This window comes from Artemia franciscana, chromosome 1 (genome assembly GCF_032884065.1).
Source record: "Artemia franciscana chromosome 1, ASM3288406v1, whole genome shotgun sequence".
Classification (NCBI taxonomy): Eukaryota; Metazoa; Arthropoda; class Branchiopoda; order Anostraca; family Artemiidae; genus Artemia; species Artemia franciscana.
In genome coordinates this window covers 42,989,322-43,011,134 of record NC_088863.1, presented here as the reverse complement: position 1 = coordinate 43,011,134, position 21,813 = coordinate 42,989,322, and the positions used below count along the sequence as shown (strand labels likewise).

Here is a 21,813-nt window from a genome sequence, read left to right as displayed (position 1 = left end):
AATGTGTTTTCTCACTAGATGTCAGAGCTGCGCTAAAAAGGAAAGTCGCGTTTGCTTACCTAAAAAAAATACTTTAAACAAGAGCTAAGAGCTCATATGGCACTTGTGACGAGGCAAGAAGAGCCAAGAGCTCATATGGTATGAGCTCTAACAAAAATCTAAAAATCAATAGATTGATTTAAAAGGAAAATCAGAGGCTTACTGCCGGTCAGGATTTAAAATAGGAGCTCTGAGTCACGATGTCCTTCAAAATATCAAAATTCATTAAGATCCCATCACCCACTCGTAAGTTGTAAATACCTTTTTTTCTAATTTTTCCTCTCCCTTTAGCCCCCCAGATGGTCGAATGTGGGAAAACGACTTTATCAAGTCAATTTGTGCAGCTTCCTGACACACCTATCAATTTTCATCGTCCTAGCTCGTCCAGAAGCACCAAACTCGCCAAATCACCGAACCCCTCCCCCAACTCCCCCAAAGAGAGCGAATCCAGTACGGTTACGTCAATCATGTATCAACGACATTTGCTTATTTTATCCACCAAGCTTCATTTCGATTCCTCCACTCCAGTGTTTTCTAAGTTTTCTAAGACTCCCTCCAACTCCCCCAATGTCAAAATATCTGGTCGGGATTCGAAATAAGAGCTCTGAGACATGAATTCCTTTTAAATATCAAATTTCATTAAGATCCGGTCACCTATTCGTAAGATAAAAATATCCCAATTATCACGTTTTCCAAGAATTTCAGTTTCCCCCTCCAACTCCCCCCAATGTCACAGGATCTGGTCGGAATTTAAAATTAGAGCTTTAAAGCACAAGATCCTTCTAAATATCAAATTTCATTAAGATCTGTTCACCCTTTCGTAAGTTACAAATACCTCAATTTTCAAAATTACCAATTTCATCCAATTACCAATTACCAATTTCATCCCGATTCCTCAAATAGACCGGATCCGTTCCGGTTATGTCAATCATGTATCTAGGAATTTCATCCGGATCCCTCCACTCTAAGTGTTTTCGAAGATTTTTGGTTTTCCCCCGAACTCTCCCCCCATGTCATCAGATCCGGTCGGGATTTAAAATAAGAGCTCTAGACACGATATCCTTCCAAATATCAAATTTCATTAAAATCTGATCAACCGTTCGTAAGTTAAAAATACTTCTATTTTTTCCGAACTAAAGGGCCCCCCAACCCCCAGATTGTCAAATCGGGAAAAAGACTATTTCTAATTTAATCTGGTCCGGTCCCTGATACGCCTGCCAAATTTCATCGTCCTAGCTTACCTGGAAGTGCCTAAAGTAGCAAAACCGGGACCGACAGACCGACAGAATTTGCGATTGATATATGGCTAATATATGGTTAAAAACACTTGGTTAATACCAAGTGCCATAAAAACGGGAAAATAAATATGCACTGCTAGAAAGCAAAATAAAAAAAATACTCTTAGGCATAGAATCCAATCAAAAAGTAGGTCAATTTCAAAAAGAAAAAAGTAAAAAAAAGTTCATGTTTGTCTTAGCTTAAAAAATATTTTAAAAAACGAGAAAATAGATATGCACTGCTAGAAAGCAAAATACAAAAATTACTCTGATGCTCATGATTTACTCATGTTTATTTTTGACATGTTAATTTGTAGCTTCGAGCTAAGGTAGGGAAGTAAGCTTTGAGCAAAACAAGGAAATTTGGGTTTGCTAACATTTAAACCAACTTAAAGAGATTAAAAACAAATGGGCACAAATAGAAGGCAAGAAAAAAATTGACTCTGAAATATGGATAAAGACTGAGACGTCAAATTAAGAATTAGTTCACTTGAAAAAGATATGGTAGGCTCTTTCATTTTCAGTCTTGCCCCTCCTATGCATTCGCATACCACCTAGATCTTTTTCTAGGGTGATCTTTATTAGATTATCAAAACTGTCTTTTTTAATATTTTCATTGAAAAATGACATTTTTTTTGCACAGAACAAAACTTTCTCCCTCTAGAGTTTGAAAAACTCTTAGCGTAGCACCCCTGTTTTTATGGCCCTTGGTATTAACTAAGTGACATATAACAATCGCAAATTCTGTCGGTATGTCAGTCTGTCTGTCTGTCTGTCGGTCCCGGTTTTGATACTTTAGGCACTTCCAGGTAAGCTAGGACGATGAAATTTGGCAGGCATATTAGGGACCGGACCAGATTAAATTGGAAATAGCTGTTTTCCCAATTTAACCATCTGGGGGGAGTGAGGGGCCGGTATTACGTATTAATATTACGTATTAAATTACGTATTATTAATTTACGAAGGAGTGATCGGATCTTCACAAAACTTCATATTTAGAAGGACCTTGTAACTCAGATCTCTTATTTTAAATCTCAACCGGATCCAGCGTCATTGGAGGGGGGGGGGACCGGAAATCTTAGAAAATACTTAAAACGGAGAGATCAGGATGAAACTGGATGGGAAGAATAAAAACAAGTCTAAGATATGTGACTGACATACCCGGACCGGATCCGCTCTCTTTGGTGGAGTTGGGAGGGGGGGGGTAATTCGGAAAAATGAGGTATTTGTAACTTACGAACGGGGTCATCAGAACTTATTGAAATTTGATATTTAGAAGGATCTTGTGCTTTAAAGCTCTTATTTTAAATTCCGACCAGATTCTGTGACATTGGGGGGAGTTGGACAAGGAAACAGGAATTCTTGGAAAACGTGAAAACTTGGGGTATTTTTATCTTACGAATAGGTAATCGGATCTTAATGAAACTTGATATATAGAAGGATCTTATGTCTCAGATGCTCCATTTTCGACTCGAATTGGATCCAGGGACATAGGGGGTTGGAGGAGGGAAACAGAAATCTTGGAAAACGCTTAGAGTGGAGAGATCAGGATGAAACTTGACAGGAAGAATAATCACAAGTTCTAGATACGTGATTGACATAACTGGAACAGATCCGTTCTATTTGGAGGAGCTGGAGGGTGTTAATTTTGAAAAATTAGAAAAATTGAGGTATTTTTAACTTAAAAACGGGTGACCGGATCTTAATGTAATTTGATATTTAGAAGGAAATTCAAGTCTCAGACCTCTTATTTCAATCCCTACCATATCTGCTGACATTAGGGGGAGTCGGAGCGAGAAATCGGAAATCTTGGAAAACGCTTAGAGGGGAGGAATCGGGACGAAGCTTGGTGGATAGAATAAGCAAATGTTGTAGATACGTGATTGGCGCAACCGTGCTGGATTCGCTCTCTTTGGGGGATTTGGGGGGAGGGGTTCAGTGCTTTGGCGAGTTTGGCTCTTCTGGACGACCTAGGACGATGAAAATTGGTAGGCGTGTCAGGAAATTGCACAAATTGACTTGACAAAGTCTTTTTCCCAGATTCGACTATCTGGAGGGCTAAAACGAGAAAAAATGAGGTATTTATAACTTACGAGTGGGTGATCGGATCTTAATGAATTTTGATATTTAGAAGGATATCGTGACTCAGAGCTCTTATTTTAAATCCCGACCGGCATTAAGCCTCTGATTTTTCTTTTAAATCAATCTATTGATTCTTAGAATTTTGTTAGAGCTCATACCTCATGAGCTCTTGGTTCTTAGCTCTTCTGGACTTGTCACAAGTGCAATATGAGCTCTTAGCTCTTGTTTTAAAAGTTGACGTCGCTGCAATTTCCTTGCTTAAACAGACAAGTAAATAAATTAATTCTAAATATTTCACCACAGGGTGGGGGGGGGGTAGAATATGATGTAAAAAAGCAATATATTTTGTTGCAAACATTCTCCATAGCCTGCAATGCACTGTTTTTTATCGCCAAAGTCCTTAATATTGTCACTAACAAGCTTGATATTTTACATTTTTTAAGTAATTGCCAAGTTCAGATGTTGACCTCTCAAGACATTAAATAAAAAATACAAGTATTTTCAACTGAAAATAAGGAGCAACATTGAAACTTAAAGCTAACTGAAGCTATTACGTGTATGAAGGGATTGCCCCCTCCTCAACACCTCGCTCTTTACGCTTTACGCTAATGTTTTTTAGTACTTTTAAAAAAGCCCTATTGCTCTAATTAAACGATTATTGTGTTTCAGGAGTCGTTCTCAAAGGATAAGGTCAAAATTCAAACTTTAGCGTAAAGAGCGAGGTGTTGAGGAGGGGAATCCCCTTCATACACGAAATATTTCTATTCGTTTTAGGTTTCACTGTTGCTCCTTACTTTCAGTTGAAAAAACTAGCTTTTTTCATATTAAATTTCTGATCTTTTTTAAGTAATGCGAGGAAATCTTGCCCCACCTCCACGGAGAAATGTCCTTCCCCACGGAAATATCTACTAGACAATTCAATCCCGGTGAAAATTTACCCCGTAAAATTACCCTTAACAACTCCAAGCTTGAAATTGAGACAGAAAAGAGAAAGCAAGACATTTAAAAGGAGTTTTGTATAGGAATTCTGGCAAATTCCCCCAGTGTATAATTTCCCCTAACAAGTTCAGCCCCTGGAAACTTCCCCCCATAGAAAGTTTCTGAGTGGAAAACTTATTCGAAAAAATTGGTCTCCCCCCCATCCGAAAGTGTATACATGCTTCGAAATAACAAATCCCATGTGTAAAAAAAATTGGCAAATGTTATCACCTTTCCACCTGTAGGGGGCTGTAGGGGGTCATGTTATATCCAAAGGCATATTTATTGGGCCTTTCAGCTATGATGAGCAAAATGGTCATCTCAAAATTTTGATCGGACAACTTTGGGAAAAAGGGGGCGGGAGGGGGCCCGGTTGCCTTCCAATCTTTTTGGTCAAATAAAAAGGCACTAAAACTTTTAATTTCCCTTCGAATGAACCCTCTCATGATATTCTAGGACCACTGGCTCAAAACAATCACCACTAAAAAAAAAAAAAAAAAAAAAAAAAAAAAAAAAAAAAAAAAAAAAAAAAACCTCCTCTTTCTTCTGGCAAAACATCCAAAATTCCATGTTTTTGCACATAGGAGCTTGAAACCCCTACATTAAGATTTCTTGGTGTGCTGAATCTGATGGTATGATTTTCGTTAATATACTAATACTTTTACGGGGTGTTACCCCCTTTTTTCAAAAACCAGGCAAATTTTTTTCCGGCTCGTAGCTTTTAATTGGCAAGACTAAACTCAATGAAACTTCTATATTTAAAATCAATATAATAAGCCGAATCTTTTGATATACCTAATGGTATTCTAATTTTTAGAGTTTCGGTTACTATTGAGCCGGGTCACTCCTTACTTGCAGTTTGTTACCACGGAATTCAAATAAAAAATTAATTGAAAAAGAAAAGAAATGCTCTTTCGTATTAATTAGTGACTTGTTAATTTGTAATTGTATACAATCTTTTACTACTGTACTAAGAAGCCTTTATCTGTTATTTTTTTTTTTATTAAGTGCAGGCTTAATCCAAAAAGCTATTTTCCTCCTCTACCATTGCTAAGCTACGGAAGAATAGTCTATGCATGTCCTCTAAACAGCCTGAGTGATAATGTGTTTGTTGCAATCAGTGTTGCTGATATTACGCGTGTCAGCAATTAAATGACTCAACTTAACCAGTCAGTGATACCAGTAATGATAGTCTAAAAAAGTGCTCCAAGAGAAAGGCAAAGGCTCATTTCACAACTCAAATCCTAAATAGATTTTGGTATTGCCAAAATCGGGCAAACATATGACATTCTCAATCAATCAAATAGTTCGTGGTAACGAACTGTAGTAAGGAGCGACCCGGCTCAATAGTAAACGAAACTCTAAAAATCGGAAATTTGATGCTAAAAGATACATCAAAGAATCGGATTTTCATGCTGATTTTAAATATATAAGTTTCATCAAATTTAATCTCTGTCATCAAAAGTTACGAGCCAGAGAAAATTTACCTTATTTTGGAAAATAGGGAGAAACACCCCCAAAAAGTCATAGAATCTTATTTCGTATTTGTTGCCAGAAGACAGATCATGGGTGCGTGTTTATTTGTTTGTTTTTTTTTTTTTTCCCAGGGGTAATCGTATCGACCAAGTGGTCCTAGAATGTCGCAAGAGGGCTCATTCTAATGGAAATGAAAAGTTCTAGTGCCCTTTTTAAGTGACCAAAAATTTGGAGGGCACCTAGCCCCCTCCCACGCTCATTTTTTCCAAAGTCAACAGATCAAAATTTTGAGATAGCCATTTTATTCCTCATAGTCGAAAACCATAGTAACTATGTCTTTGGGGATGACTTACTCCCCCACAGTTCCTGGGAGAGGGGCTGCATGTTATAAACTTTGACCAGTGTTTACTATACAGTAATGGTTACTGGGAAGTATACAGACGTTTTCAGGGGGATTTTTTTTGTTGGGGGGGAGGAGAGTTGAGGGGGAGGGGGGTTACGCGGGAGGATCTTTCCATGAAGGAACTTCTCATGGGGGAAGATACTTTCAATGGAGGGGGCGCAGGATTTACTAGCCTTATTTAAAAAAACAATGAAAAATAAATATGAAAAGTTTTTCCTACTGAAAGTGAGGAGCAGCATTAATACTTAATACAGCATTAAAAACGAACAGAAATTATTACGCATATGAGGGGTTTACCTCCTCGTAATACCTCGCTCTTTACGCTATATTATTTTTAATAATTTCAACTATTTATTCTACGGCCTTTGTGATTCAGGGGTCATTGGGAAGTGTTTGGAAGTCTTCCCATTGGTTATTGGGAAGTGTACAGACGTTTTCACTGGGATTCTTTTGGTTTTGGGGGTTGTGTTGATGGGAGGGGGCTATGTGGGAGTATCTTTCCTTGGAGGAATATGTCATAGGGGAAGAGACACTCAAGGAAAATGGCGGAGAATTTTCTAGCATTAACATAAAAAAAAAAAATGAAAAAATAAACATGAAAAAGTTTTTTCAATTGAAAATAAGGAGTAGCATTAAAGCTTAAAACGAGCAGAGATTATTAAGCATATGAGGGGTTCTAAAAATACTTTAGCATAAAGAGGAGGAGGTATTTAGTATTTAGTGTATTAAGTATTTAGGAGGAGATAAAGTATTTTTAAAGTTTTTAGTAATTTCAACTACTTTTTCTACGGCCTTTCTGATTCAGGGGTCATTCTTAAAGAATTGGGACAAAACTTAAGATTTAGTATAAAGAGCGAGGTATTAACAAGGGAACAAACCCCCTCATATATATAATAAAAATATAAGAATATAAAAGTTTTTTACGTAAGTTAATTCTTAAGTTACGTATATTTTTTACTAATAAAAACGTTCGTTAAAAATTGAGTTCTAGTTGCCTTTTTAAGTAGCCGAATAATTGGAGGGCAACTACACCTCCTTCCCCACTCCTTATTTCTCAAAATCGTCTGATTAAAATTAAGAGAAAGCCATTTAGCCAAAAAGAGAATTAGTATGCAAACTTCATTTTAATAATTTATGTGCGGAGAGCCAAAATCAAACATGCATTAATTCAAAAACGTTCAGAAATTAAATAAAAAAACCTAGTTCTTTTAACTGAAATTAAGGAGCGACATTAAAACTTAAAACGAACAGAAATTACTCTGTATATGAAATGGGTTTTCCCCTCCGCAATCCCTCGCTCTTTACGCTAAAGTTTGACTCTTTGCCACAATTCTAATTTTTTAAACAATTAAAAACTTTAGCGTAAAGAGCGAGGGATTGTGGAGGGGAAAACCCATTTCATATACAGAGTAATTTCTGTTCATTTTAAGTTTTAATGTCGCTCCTCACTTTCAGTTAAAACAAACTAGGTTTTTTTTATTTAATATGTTTTAAGGGGCAATAGAACAAATTTTAAAACAAGCATTTAACCCTGTTTTAGCTCAAAGCTAAACCTCTAAGTTGAAAAGCATCTTGGAACATTAGGCACACAAATTGAATGTTTCACACAATCTTGGATCAGTTAATACTGAGCGCACTAGAAGCACTCGAGAGCTGGCTGTCTTAAAGTCGCAACATTATCTAAATAGAAGTTATTTTTCAAAATCTTAAAAGGTACACTGAGTATATGTTAATTTACACATACCCAGACTGCTTCAAAGAACAATAATAGGGTTTGAGGTGAAAGTATCTAACTTTATATAATACTTTTTAGTGAAAGGACAAAATTTAGAAGCAGGTTTAAGCAGTCAATGCTAGGTGCACTAGCAGAACACAGACTGTCTTAAGAGACACATAATGGTTTTAACAGAAATTATTTTCTAAAAGCTTTAAGGTATCAACACTGCCTATATTTAATATACTCCTGATCAGACTTACTCAGCGTGAATATTACATTGGCTCTGCTTTTGAAAGTGGACAAGCTATACTGTACATTTTTCAGTTGTCCATCTATTTGTGTGAACTACATTTTCCCTGTCATTTCCATATATTCCCCGCATATTTTGTGACGCTTGCTTCCGGAACTTAAGGATAGAGGACAAGACCCTCCAGAGCCAATTGCCTATCCTAAAGCAGGGTTGCTTCTCGGATCTGCGTGGGTCATATCAAGATACATTATACCATCAAACATAGCAAAGTATCATCAATCCACAGTTGCCGCTGCACAGCGGCTATTATTGACGTTGTATGGTTGTTTCATTGCAGTAAATATTTGACTCATCAAGCGGGAATTAATTTTATATAGTACTGATGAGAAAAAAATGATCACCTTTTAATAGCTGCTTTTTAGTTAAGTAATTTATTCTCATGTTTCAAAACACTTTAAACTAGCGTTGACATACACTTTAGCACAGACTAGAGCCTTTTATGTCACCGGGCCTGTTTAATCTGTTCCCGAGATCCCTAGTGTCGCTAATACCAGCCAAATACTGAGCCAATAAAAGATGAGGCCGTCAATGAAGGGGGTTTGATATCATGGTTGCGAGGGATTCTGAGTTCCCTACAGGAAAAACTGCTATGATATCAGAGGCAACACTATAGCGTTGCTGCTGATACAGAGCCATAAGCCTTCAATGTATTATTCTTTTCCTGGAGCCACTTTCACTGGAAAGGATGGTCGTAGAAACTTCGGATGGGGTTGATTCAATTAAAAATTGAAAGTTCTAGCGCCTTTTTTCCGAGCCAAAAATGAAGGGAGGGCAGCCAGCCTCCACCTTTTACCCTTATTTTATAACTAGCTCCCCCTAACCTTAAAAGACATTCAATGAAAATTTTCAGACAGCCATTCAGTTCAAAATAGTTAGAAGGTCCAATAAAGATACCTCCAGGGATAATATGACCCCCTCACACGTTGGGCAAGGGTCGAAGATAACTAATACTGGCGATTGTTTGAACATATCTTCCATAATGGAAAAACGGGTTTCTTGCAATATCTCAGGAATATTTAAAGGTACTAAGTGGAAACTATCAGGGAATGTTTATGGGAATGTTAAACTAGATCACAAGACATTACGTGCATCCAGGTTGTCACACGGTCCTATCCGCAGAACCTCAGTAACGGCTGAATATCAAGACGAAATCGTTCAGCGAATCTGGAGGGTGATTTTGAATTAAGTCAAAAGATACTATAAGTATCCAGATTGCCACAAGGGCATTATTTCCAAATCTGAGGAATATATTTTATTTGATTTCTTGAACAAGTATTGAGAGGATTTTAAAGCTAAATCAAAAGACAATATGGGAATCCAGCTAATCAAAATAGCGTATTGGCCATATTTTAGAAACATGTAGGGGTATTAACTTGGAAATTTTAGTGAATGTTGAGAGGTATGATGAACCAAATCGAAAGACAGTCGTAGAACCAGTTCCTCAGAAGTGTATATCTACAGTGTCTCAGGAAAATGATATAAGGTTGGAATTCGAAGAAATGCTGTGGGGGATGTTAAATTAAATAAAAAAGACACTGTATGCATCCTGGTTATCAAAACAGAATACCAGCAATGTCTCAGGGACAATTAACAACATTGAGTTGATGCTTTGAGAAAATATTGTTGGAGATGTTGAACTAAATCCAAGACACTACATGCATCTAGCGTGCCAAAGGCTTGCATCTAAAATACACCTGAGATTGGATTTTGAAGTTTCGAAAAGAAGGTCTGATGCATTGTGAAGATTTTCTTGAATAGTCAGTTCCATTGTTTTGCCTGTGTGCGTTTCGATGTTGTATATTTTGCTTGTTTGTTGTGTGTCACAATGGACCAATAGGGCTATCGTGTCAATAAATCTATCTATCTATCACCAGGAACGACTAAGAGTATTACGTTAAAACTTTCTGAAAATGTTTAGATTGATGTAGAACTCAAGCAAATGGCATGGCGCTTGTCCAGGCTGTCAAAGAGGTGCATGTACAATATATCAGGAACAACTAAGGGTATTAAGTTAAAACTCTTAGGGGATATTGAAGAAGATGTTAAATTAAATCAAAAACACGGCATGGATCTTGGCTATGAGAAGAAGATATCTGCACTATTTCAGGAACAGCTAAGGGTATTGAGTTGGAAATTTCAGAGTTTGAGGGCGATATGGAACTAAAGTAAAAGACACTGTGCGATCCCGGTTGTGAAAAAGGAATATAACCCGGTTGTAAGGGTATTAATTTGACTTCTAGGGAAGGTTCAGTGTGGTGTTAACTAAATCAAGTTCATCCAGGTTTTCAAAAGAGGACATATGCAATATCACAAGAACAGCTAAAGGTGCTAAGTTGAAACTTTCGGAGAATGTTGACCGGCACTTAGAACTAAATCAGAAGTCTCAATTTATAACCATGATACCAAAAGGGCGTACCTACAGTGTCTCAGACACGACAAGGGGTAGTAAGTTAAAACTTTCAGAGAATGCTGAGGGATATGTTGAACTAACCACAAGGCACTATGTGGATACTTCTACTACTAATTCTATTTCTAGTCTGTTACTTCTGCTATGGGTAAGGGTATTAAGGTGACATTTCCGAGGGATACTGAGGAAAACGTTGAACTACATAAAAAAATACTGAATGCATCCAGGTTATGAAAACGGCGTATATACAATATCTCAGGAACAGCAAAAGGTATTAAGATTGAAATTTCAGAGAGGATGTGGATATTGAACTAAATCAAAAGACCCCGTGTACATTCCAGTTCTGAAAAGGGGTACTCACAATATTTCAGGAGCGCGTAAGGTTATTAATTTAATTTTTTAGAAAATGCTTGCGGAGGAGGTGTTTAACTAAGTAAAAAGATACTGTGTATGTTCAGGTTTTCAAAAGAGCGTATTTGCAATAACCCAGGAACAGCTAAGGGAATTAAGTCAAAACAATCAGAGAGTCTTGAGGGGGGAGGTTGTTAAAGGTCACTATATGTTACCAGGTTGTCAAAAGGGCGTAACTAGAGTATATTGAGAATGAGTAACAGCATTGAGTTGAAACTTTCAGGGTGGAATGAATGGTAAGTGAAGAACTAAATCAATAAGCACTGTAGCACTCATTCTAAATGATTCTGAAGGCATCCACGTTACCAAAACGCCATATCTGCAATTCCCCAGGAGCCGCTAAGGGTATTAATTTAAAACTTTCAGAGAATGTTAAGAAGGTGTTGAACTATTTTGAAAAAACAAGAGCTAAGAGCTCATATGGCACTTGTGACGAGCCAAGAAGAGCTTCGAGCAAAGAGCTCATATGGTATGAGCTCTAACAAAATTCTAAAGATCAATAGATTGATTTAAAAGGAAAATCAGAGGCTTAATGCCGGTCAGGATTTAAAATAAGAGCTCTGAGTCACGATGTCCTTCTAAATATCAAAATTCATTAAGATCCGATCACCCACTCGTAAGTTATAAATAACTCATTTTTTCTAGTTTTTCCTCTCCCTTTAGCCCCCCAGATGGTCGAATCGGGAAACGACTTTATGAAGTCAATTTGTGCAGCTCCCTGACCTGAATACCAATTTTCATCGTCCTAGCACGTCCAGAAGCACCAAACTCGCCAAATCACTGAACCCCTCCCCCCAACTACCCCAAAGAGAGCGAATCCAGTACGGTTACGTCAATCACGTATCAAGAACATTTGCTTATTCTACCCATCAAGCTTCATCCCGATTCCTCCACTCCAAGCGTTTTCCAAGATTTCCCCCTCCAGCTCCCCCAATGTCAACAGATCTGGTTGGGATTTGTAAGAGCTCTAAGACATGAATTTTTTCTAAATATCAAATTTCATTAAGATCCGATCACCCGTTCTTAAGTTAAAAATAACTCAATTTTTCTAATTTTTCCAAATTAACACCCCCAGCTCCTCCAAAGAGAACGGATCCGTTCATATTATGTCAATTACGCATCTAAAACTTGTGCTTATTCTTCCCATCAAGTTTCATCCTGATGTCTCCACTCTCAGCGTTTTCCAAGATTTCTCTTTCCCTCCTCCAATCCCCTCTGTCCCCGGATCCAATTCGAGTTGAAAATGGAGCATCTGAGACGTAAGATTCTTCTTTATATATCAAGTTTCATTAAGATCCGATCATCTATTCGTAAGATAAAAATACCCCAATTTTTACGTTTTCCGAACCACCCCTCCAATGTCACAGGATCTGGTCGGAATTTAAAATTAGAGCTTTTAAGCACAAGATCCTTCTAAATATCAAATTTCATTAAGATCTGTTAACCCGTTTGTAAGTTACAAATACCCCATTTTTCCAAATTACCCCCCCCCAACTCCATCAAAGAGAGCAGATCCGGTCCAGTTATGTCAATCACGTATCTTAGACAGATTTTATTCTTCCCATCCAGTTTCATCCTGATCTCTCCGCTTTGAGTACTTTTTAAGATTTCCGACCCCCCCCCTCCCAATGACGCTGGATCCGGTTGAGATTTAAAACAAGAGATCTGTTTTACGAGGTCCTTCTAAATATGAAGTTTCATGAAGATCCGATCACTTCTTCGTAAGTTAAAAATACGTCATTTTTTCTAATTTTTCAGAATTAACCCTCCCCCCCCCAATAGAGTGGATCTGTTCCAATTATGTCAATCACGTATCTAAGACTTTTGCTTATTTTTCCCACCAAGTTACATCCCGATCCCTCCAATCTAAGCGTTTTCCATGATTTTAGGTCCCCTCCAAAATCCCCCTATGTCACCAGATCCGGTCGGGATTTAAAATAAGAGCTTTGAGACACGATATCCTTCTAAATATCAAACTTCATTGAGATCCGATAACCCGTTCGTAAGTTAAAAGTACCTCAATTTTTCTAATTTTTCAGAACTACCCCCCAACTACCCCAAAGAGAGCGGATCCGTTCCGGTTATGTTAATCATGTATCTAGGACTTGAGCTTATTTTTACCACCAAGTTTCATCCCGATCCCTCCACTCTAAGTGTTTTCCAATATTTTAGGTTTCCCCCTCCCAACCCCCCCCCCCCCCCAATGTCACCAGATCCGGTTGGGATTTAAAATAACAGCTCTGAGACACGATATCCTTCAAAACATCAAATTTCTTTAAGATATGATCAACCGTTCGTAAGTTAAAAATACTTCATTTTTTCTATTTTTCCCGAATTAACCGCCCCCACTTCCCCCAGATGGTCCAATCAGAAAAAAGACTATTTCTTATTTATTCTGGCCCAGTCCCTGATACGCCCGCCAAATTTCATCGTCCTAGCTTACCTGAAAGTGCCTAAAGTAGCAAAACCGGGACCGACAGACAGACAGACAGACCGACAGAATTTGCGATTGTTATATGTTACTTGGTTAAAACCAAGTGCCATAAAAACAGTATTTACATCCCGGTTGTCAAAAGGCCAGACCGGCTAAGGGAATCAAGTTGACATTGAGGGAATGCTCAAAAGGATAATGAAATGAACTCCTTAGTCTTTTTGGAGGTGCATGTACAGTTGTGGCTGGATTGAAAAAAAAAATAGTTTCAATATTTATAGATTCCCATTGTCTCAGTAGAAAAAAGAAATGGAAGTAACTTTAAAGTTAAGTCCTGTGAATAAAAAAAAAGTCAGTAAAAAATAGTTCAGTTCCAAGATTTTAGACTTCAGTAAAGGCAAAAGAATTGTTTTCGAAGTTAAAATACTGACACTATATTTCGATTTAGCTTATAACGATGAACAAACTTTAGCCCATAGTAAATGGAATTAAAATAAATCTTCATATGCACGATGATGGAACCCACTTATCTTTTGAAAAAATAATATAACACAAGTATATTTTGAATAGTTGCTTCCCTGAGGTATGGTGCCATATTTGACTGACTTTGCTGCCTCATTCCTCGTGTATCGTCTTTCACTATTCCAACTAAGAAAAGGCCACAGGTTTTTTCCTGTGTGTCACTACATTTGGAAAAACCTGTCTCGTCAAGCAACTCTAGAGGGACTAAATACATACGTTTGCTTCAAATCAATCATTGAAGTAAAATTAAAGGTAGGAATGGGACCACAATTAGTGACAAGGGAAGAGTTAAAAAGAAACTCCTTACAAAAGGCACATAGATATAGTGATTTTCTTTCAAATGTGCTCTTGAACATCTCTCTATGATGAATTCATCTCCTCTAAAAACATCGCGGTGACGGAGAAAAGACGGAAAAAAGGACACAAAACGGCTTCTCATGCGAAATAGTGATTTACCTTGACCCAAAATTATGGTTTAGTAAGAGACATTTCTGATCCTTTCCCTATTTACTCTATCTACTGTTATGATAGAATGACTATCAAGAGGACTATTGAGTCTGGTAAAGCGCCTTTTAGATTCTTTGAAGTGGAATTAACGGTCCCATATTCAAGATTGGATCAATCCCTTGAATTTCTGGATCTTGATGGCAAAATTATCGAGGGCGAACTGAATGTTAAAGATGCATTTACTTCATTTTTTTAAGAATATTGGTAAGAGGACCGCTTTTGCTATTAGTTCTTCTCCTTTACGATCCAAACTCAGGTCTTATCTTGGGCCACATTGTATTAAGTCAATGTTCTTGGAATCAGCGACTGATAAAGGAATTACTAAAACTTATCTAAGATTGAAAAATTCCTCGTCGTCTGGCCTTGATAATATTCCTACTAAAGTAATTAAGTTCATACTTCCTTCCATTATATCTCGCTTGACAAAAATTATTAACCTCTGCTTTCAGTATGGAATTTCACCGAGTAGTCTCAAGCGGGCTCGAGTCATCAAATTATTTAAGAGGGGGGGGGGACATGAAATGATCCAGCCGACTGTCGATCAATTTCTTTGTTGTCTGTATTTAGCAAAATATTTGAGAAGGCGATGCTTTTTCGTCTTAATAATTCTCTTTCTTCTAAAGATTTATTTTTTTACGATTCTCAGTTTAGTTTTCGAGCAAATCATTATACTGATCATGCTTGTGCAGTTTTATTGAATTATCTTCATTCTGCCCTAGACTCCTTTTTGAAACCAGCTACTTTGTTTCTGTATGTTCGTAAAGCCTTTTATTCCTTAACCCACAGTGTTCTTCTTTCTAAACTTTCCCATTTTGGCGTAAGATGTGGTGCGTTTCTTTGGTTCAAGTCTCACATGTCTGGTAGAATAATTTTTGCTGATCCGCTTCTTCGCTCACCATCAAGTGTTGACCAGGGGTCCATCAAGGTTCAATTTAGGGCCAGTATCGTTCATAATATATATAAATGACCTAATTTTTGCAATTAGAAATAAAAAATCCTCTATACTGTTGTAGTCATTGTCGTCCAATATTCTCCCGTACTCACAACCATAGTTTGCATTCCTCGGATTCTCTTGTCACTTTTGCCGATTATACCACCCTTATTACTTCTGGGAGAACAGAGGATGAGGTTCGTACAAAGTTAGTTGACCTGTTCGAGCGAGTTTTAATTTGGGTTTGATGCTAATTCTCTTGCCCTAGATGTTTCTAAATCTAGTTCCTTTGTTTTTTTTTTCTCTCGTATATCTCATGCTTGTCCTCAGCTATAGGAAATTCATATATCCAAAGGCTTTATTAGTAGACCAAAGGATGACCATTTCCGTTTCCTAGCGATCCTCTTAGATGAAAATTTATCTTTTAAACACAATCTTGACTTTATTAAAATGAAGGTATGCATAAACTTTGGTATCTTAAGGAAACTCAAAAATATTTTCCCTGAACCAACTCTAAGAATCCTATTTCACAGCTTAATTCATTCTTATGTTTCTAATTGTCCAGTCATATGGAAGTCTACTTTTCCTTCTTTTCTCAAACCGAACACTTACAATAAAGCTATCAATCTTATCCAGCATGTAAATCGAAAACCTTCTTTACTTTGTCGAAAATTCTTTCCAGTGCGTCTTTTCTTCAGCTATTTTACGGTAATATTCCGATCGGCTCCTTAGATTTACTTCATCTTTTGTATCCGATCGGTCAAAGTACCAGTCCCGTAATTATCTGAACATTCAGATTCCGCAGAGACAAGTAATAACATCTGATTTTAACCCTTTCAATGTGTGTCATTTGATATAAAACATCCTTCCCGGTTCGGCTCAAGAATGCCAATCCTTTGGTGACTTCAAAAAACTTACAAAAAGTTTTTGGTTTCCTTATGATTAGTATTTCCTTGACATATATAGTGTAATCCAATTCCTTTTTATTTATTATTATTATTATTATTATTATTAAAGTTATAGACCATGTGATTAATTCCAGTTGTCACAAAGCTTATTTAATGAACTCTTTCTCTCTTCCCTTATGTTTGTTTATTTATTTTTTATTTCTCCATTTTATGAGAAAATACTTTACATGCTATTTTTCATAATCCCCCTCTTACAGGCCCTGGAGCCTTTGTCAAGATTTGTAGATTGTAGTATTTTTATTGTATTTTATATGAAAATATACCTGTTTATATATCTGTCTATCTATCTTCTAAATGGAGTTCTCGGCTGTGAGGATTTAAATGGTGTAGTTTTTGTTTCGATCCGACATCATTTTGTGGTGTTTCAGGCTGTTTTGATAGATTTTCATAAATTTGATCTCGCATTAAAATTTTATCATTAGGATCAATTTGCCATTCAACTTCAACTGGTAATTCTTCATCACCTGACAGTTTAATCTAAAAGCGACTTTTTACTTTCTCGGTTACTATGGCCTAGATTTCGTCCTATGGGAAGCTGCCCCAAAGGCGGGAACCATGACTATGGTCCAGGGATATACCTATGAATTTCCTATTGGTACAGTCAGTCAATGATACAGCTGTGGACTTTTTATTGCCGACATTTCCTCTTGCGAATACCCTAGAGAAAAATCTATTCTAAATTTAGCTAACAATTTTTTTTTTTTTTTAAGAGAGCTAAAATGTTCAACATATAAACATAAATTGTGTACAGAATAATCTTTGAACATCAATTTTGGCTGTAAATTTTAAAAATTTCAACAATTTTCACGAAAAAATCTCCATAAAAGCTAAGTGAGATGACGCTATGCAAGGGCCGTAGGTCACATGGTGCTGATAACAATGATGAAAGTCAAGCAACAGAAAGCACACGAAGCATTCTTTTTGCAAGCATCGTATTTAATGTGCTTACATCAATACTTTAACACGTCAAGAACCATAACCAGAAAAGAAAACCCTTGGGAAACTAATAAATACAATAGAAAGGGGTCTTACGTTTTTTAAGACAATACTCGTGAGATTAATCCTTTATTAAGGAAATAAAAGCCTTAGAAACATAAAAGGAGAGAGTGAATCCTTTGAGAGATACTTCATATTTTAGTAGCAACTTGAAGCAGAAAAACAGCATATTATCACAGCTTCAAACAATACAAGACTCTTGGGACACAATTTTTCTCAGGGACTTTCAGAAAAACCGTAAAAATATCTTGGAAGTTGCCAAGCTTAAGTAAGAATTACAGAGTACTTGCAATCAGCTTAGAAACAGCAACCAGATCTTTTGAAAATTATATAAAAACAATGATCTTATTTTAGTAGCAGTACTGCAAAAGCTGTCAGTCTTTTTATTATATTATCTATTATCTATTTATTATCTATTTATTTATATAGCAAAACTGAGTAACGGACACGCTTTCGTGTCAAACAGTTCGTGGTAACGAACTGTAACCGAAACTCTAAAAAATGGAATTTTGATACCAATAGCTACATCAAAAGAATCGCATTTTAATGCAGATTTTAAATATACAAGTTTCATCAAGATGAGTTATACCCATCAAAAGTTACGAGCCTGAGAAAATTTGCCTCATTTTGATAATAGGGGGAAACACCCCCTAAAAACCCATACAATCTTAACGAAAATCACACCATCAGATTCAGCGCATCAGAGAACCTTATTGTAGAAGTTTCAAGCTCCTATCTACAAAAATGTGGAATTTCGCATTTTTTTGCCAGAAGACAGATCACGGATGCGTGTTTATTTGTTGATCTTTTTTGTTTTTTTTTCTGTCCCAGGGGTGATCGTGTCGACTGAGTGGTCCTAGAATCTTGCGAGAGGGCTCATTCTAACAGAAATTAAAAGTTCTAGTACCCTTTTTAAGTGACCAAAATAATTGGAGGGCACCTAGGCCCCCTCCCACGCTCATTTTTTCCCCAAGTCACCAGATCAAAATTCTGAGATAGCCATTTTGTTCACCATAGTCGAAACACCTAATAACTATGTCTTTAGGGGCGACCTACTCCCCCGCAGTCCCCGTGGGAGGGGCTGCAAGTTGAAAACTTTGACCTGTGTTTACATATAGTAATGGTTACTGGGAAGTGTACAGACGTTTTCAGGGGGATTTTTTGGTTTAGAGGGGAGAGTTGAGGGGGAGGGGTTACGTGGGAGTATATTTCCATGGAGAAACTTCTCATGGGGGAAGAGAATTTCAATGAAGGGGGCGCAGGGTTTTCTAGCTTTATTTGAAAAAACAATGAAAAAATAAATACGAGAAGTTTTTTTTTACTGAAAGTAAGGAGCAGCATTAAAACTTAAAACGAACGAAAATTATTACGCATATGAGGGGTTTACCTCCTCGTTATACATCTGTTATCTTATTATCTTTTTTTCCGAAAAAAAATTAATGAAATCAAAAATACATCTTTTCTAATTAAGATATATACTACTTATTTATAACTAACTTGGACCCCTTCATGTGTGTGAAAAACCACTAATAAATTAGGGAATCAGACTCCAGCGACCTTGTTTTGATGGTATATTCAAGTTATTAATAAAAACTACATCGAAAAATTTGGTTGCCCGAAAGCATAATGACGTTTTTTTTGCTCAAACAGGGTTTTGAGAGGCAATTGCAAAAAAAATACAATAGAAGATGTCAAATGTTAGGCTGCGAAGCTCTATAAATTTATGTTCCAACAAAAAGAAACATTTTTACTTAAAGGATTCTCTCCTTTATTCAAAATTTTGTTTAATACTGATTTTAAGACATGTTTTGATCGATCGACGATATATTGTTACACATGTAAGCAGTTCAGTCAAGAACTTGACTTTACAATTAAATTTGTTACGAACCAAGAATTTCTTAATGATAATCACAAGAATTATGAACAATTCCTTCGCCAAAAAAACTGTTTTTTTTTCGTTTAGATTTTTAACTAAAATTCTTCATGACACTCTTATATTTTCCAAGAGCATAAAAACATGAAAACAAGAATTCGTTTTGAACAGAAGTTAGTTGAAAAGAGTTTTCATGTCGGAAAATACGTTTTATTTTATTTTATTATGCTTCTTATAGACACAAGAATTCCAAATGGACAAACTTTTTTTAGAGATAGGTTGTTAAGATCCTACATTGCAAAAGAATAGAAGAATTGTATTCTAGGTGGTAATAATGATCAGGAGCAGTGCCATCACGACTCGAAGTAATCAGTGTAGATTAATTTATTGTATTGTTGTTATTGTGTGTGTAATCGTGGAGGCGGTAGTTATAGCACAAGGCAATGTAGGTTGCATGTAATAAGAAAAAGCGTTAGGGACAGTAAAATTGGCGATATTAGAACCATTTCAAAAAAACCAATCATGCTGTGAGTACTCATAGAAATAGTAACATTAGGAGTAGTCAAAGGCAACGTTCCAGCGTTTCCTGTAGCAAAGAGCCATAAGCCTTCAAAGTGTTATTTATTACTTTTTTTTCTAGAGATCCACTAATTATAGAAAGGGGACTCCTAAAAGATTCAAAAGAAGGCACATTCAATTGAAAACTGAAGCTATAGGATCCTTTTTAGAGTCGAAAGTGCTCAGAGGCCAACCAGCACCTCTCCTTTACCTTTTTTTCTAATCGACACCACGCATCCCTCAAAGACATTAGATTAACATTTTGAGATATAAATTTTATTCAAAACAGTCAAATAGATATGCCTCGAGGAACAACAGAGACCCCAGTATCCGAGTATCTCAGGAACGCCTAAGGGTATTAAGTTAAAACTGCCAAGGAAAGTTTAGGGGATCGTTGAAAAAAATCGAAGACAGTGTAGTGCTATTTTTTTTCAAGACATTTTTCAAGATGTTTCAAGACATACCAAGTTTTTTCTTAAGACGCTTTTCTTCAACAAGTTTTTTCAAGACGTTTCAAGACATTTCAAGCCATTTTTTAAAATATTTTTCTTCAACACATTTTTCTTCATGATTTCTTTAGTTCTTACGTAACAGGGAATGTTTACAAGTGTTTACAAGTGTTACAAGTGAAAAAATGTGAATAAAGCTTATAAAGGATTAAATATAAGCAAAACCAGCCATGAATTAAAGAAAGATGAAAACCCTAGCAACCAATTCCAGGGGGAGAGGGATGATATTAGAGGTAAATTTAGTCCATAATAAGAGGTATTTCTGAGAGGTCTTAATGAAATGTTTCTATTGTTCTATTACACGCACCTGCAAGAAAAAGAGACACATTTTTTGCACTCCATTATGAGAGCTTTTAATGAAAATACCACCTTTCTTTGAACTACAAAGATTCATATTCACGCCACGGTAACAATATATACCTAGTCTACCCATAGTAGCCGATTACAGAGGGAAAGGGTTGATATTAGGGATGAAGTTTTATTTACCCTTTAGTTCACATTTTACAAAGCTCCTATAAGGAAAAATAAAGAATTTTGCATTTATTTTTGCGAGAAGAAAGATCGCAAATGCGTTTGTGATGTGGGAGAGTCTTTTTGGGTAAAATAAATGTTAAACCTCTATTTAATTTACACCTCTTATTTAATGTTAAACCTCTATTAATTTAACCCTCTATTTTGTAGGACTATCTGCACCATTTAAAACGAAGGCACTACCGTAAGACATTACTGCCTCTGAAAGTCGAAGCTCAATCTGCGGATTGTTTTTCGACAATTGTAAATCAAATTACTATCTCAGAATTTTCTCACAATAGTATTTTGGATTTCTTTTAGGTAGAATTGTTGTTTTGCATCACACAATGGCTGAAACACACTTTGCTGTGGGAAAGTCTTTTTGGCTAAAAGAAATGTCTATGTTAACCGTACGTTTTGTAAGACTACCTGCAACTTTAAAACCGAATGCGCCACCGTACGACATTACTGCCTCCGAAACTTAAGGCTCAATATGCGTACAGTTTTTTCGATAATTCTGAATCAATTAACTATCTCAGAATTTTCACACACTAGCATATTGGTCTTCTTTTGGATAGAATTGTTCAATCAATTAACTGTCTCAGAATTTCAAGCAATAGCTTATTGAACTTCTTTTGAGTAGAATCGTTGTTTGCATCATGAAATGACTGAAGCTGTGGGACAGTCTTTTTGGCTAAAATAAATGTCTATATTAACCGTTTATTTTTTGGGACTACCTACACCTTTAGAAACGAATGTGCCACCATATGGTGTTACTGCCTCTGAAAATCAAGATTCAATATACGCATCAATTTTCGATAAGTCTAAATCAAACAACTACGCCAGAATTTCCATACAAGTAGTGAAGGTATTGTGAATTTCAACACAGCCCTATCCCTACTTTTAGA

The 21,813-nt window shown here is 36.4% G+C and overlaps 1 protein-coding gene across 3 annotated transcripts in view; it reads right to left on the bottom strand.

The window, feature by feature from the left end:
• LOC136029961 (TATA element modulatory factor-like) overlaps positions 1-21,813 on the bottom strand; it is a 241,771-nt gene that overhangs the window by 57,126 nt on the left and 162,832 nt on the right. The window lies entirely within an intron of this gene.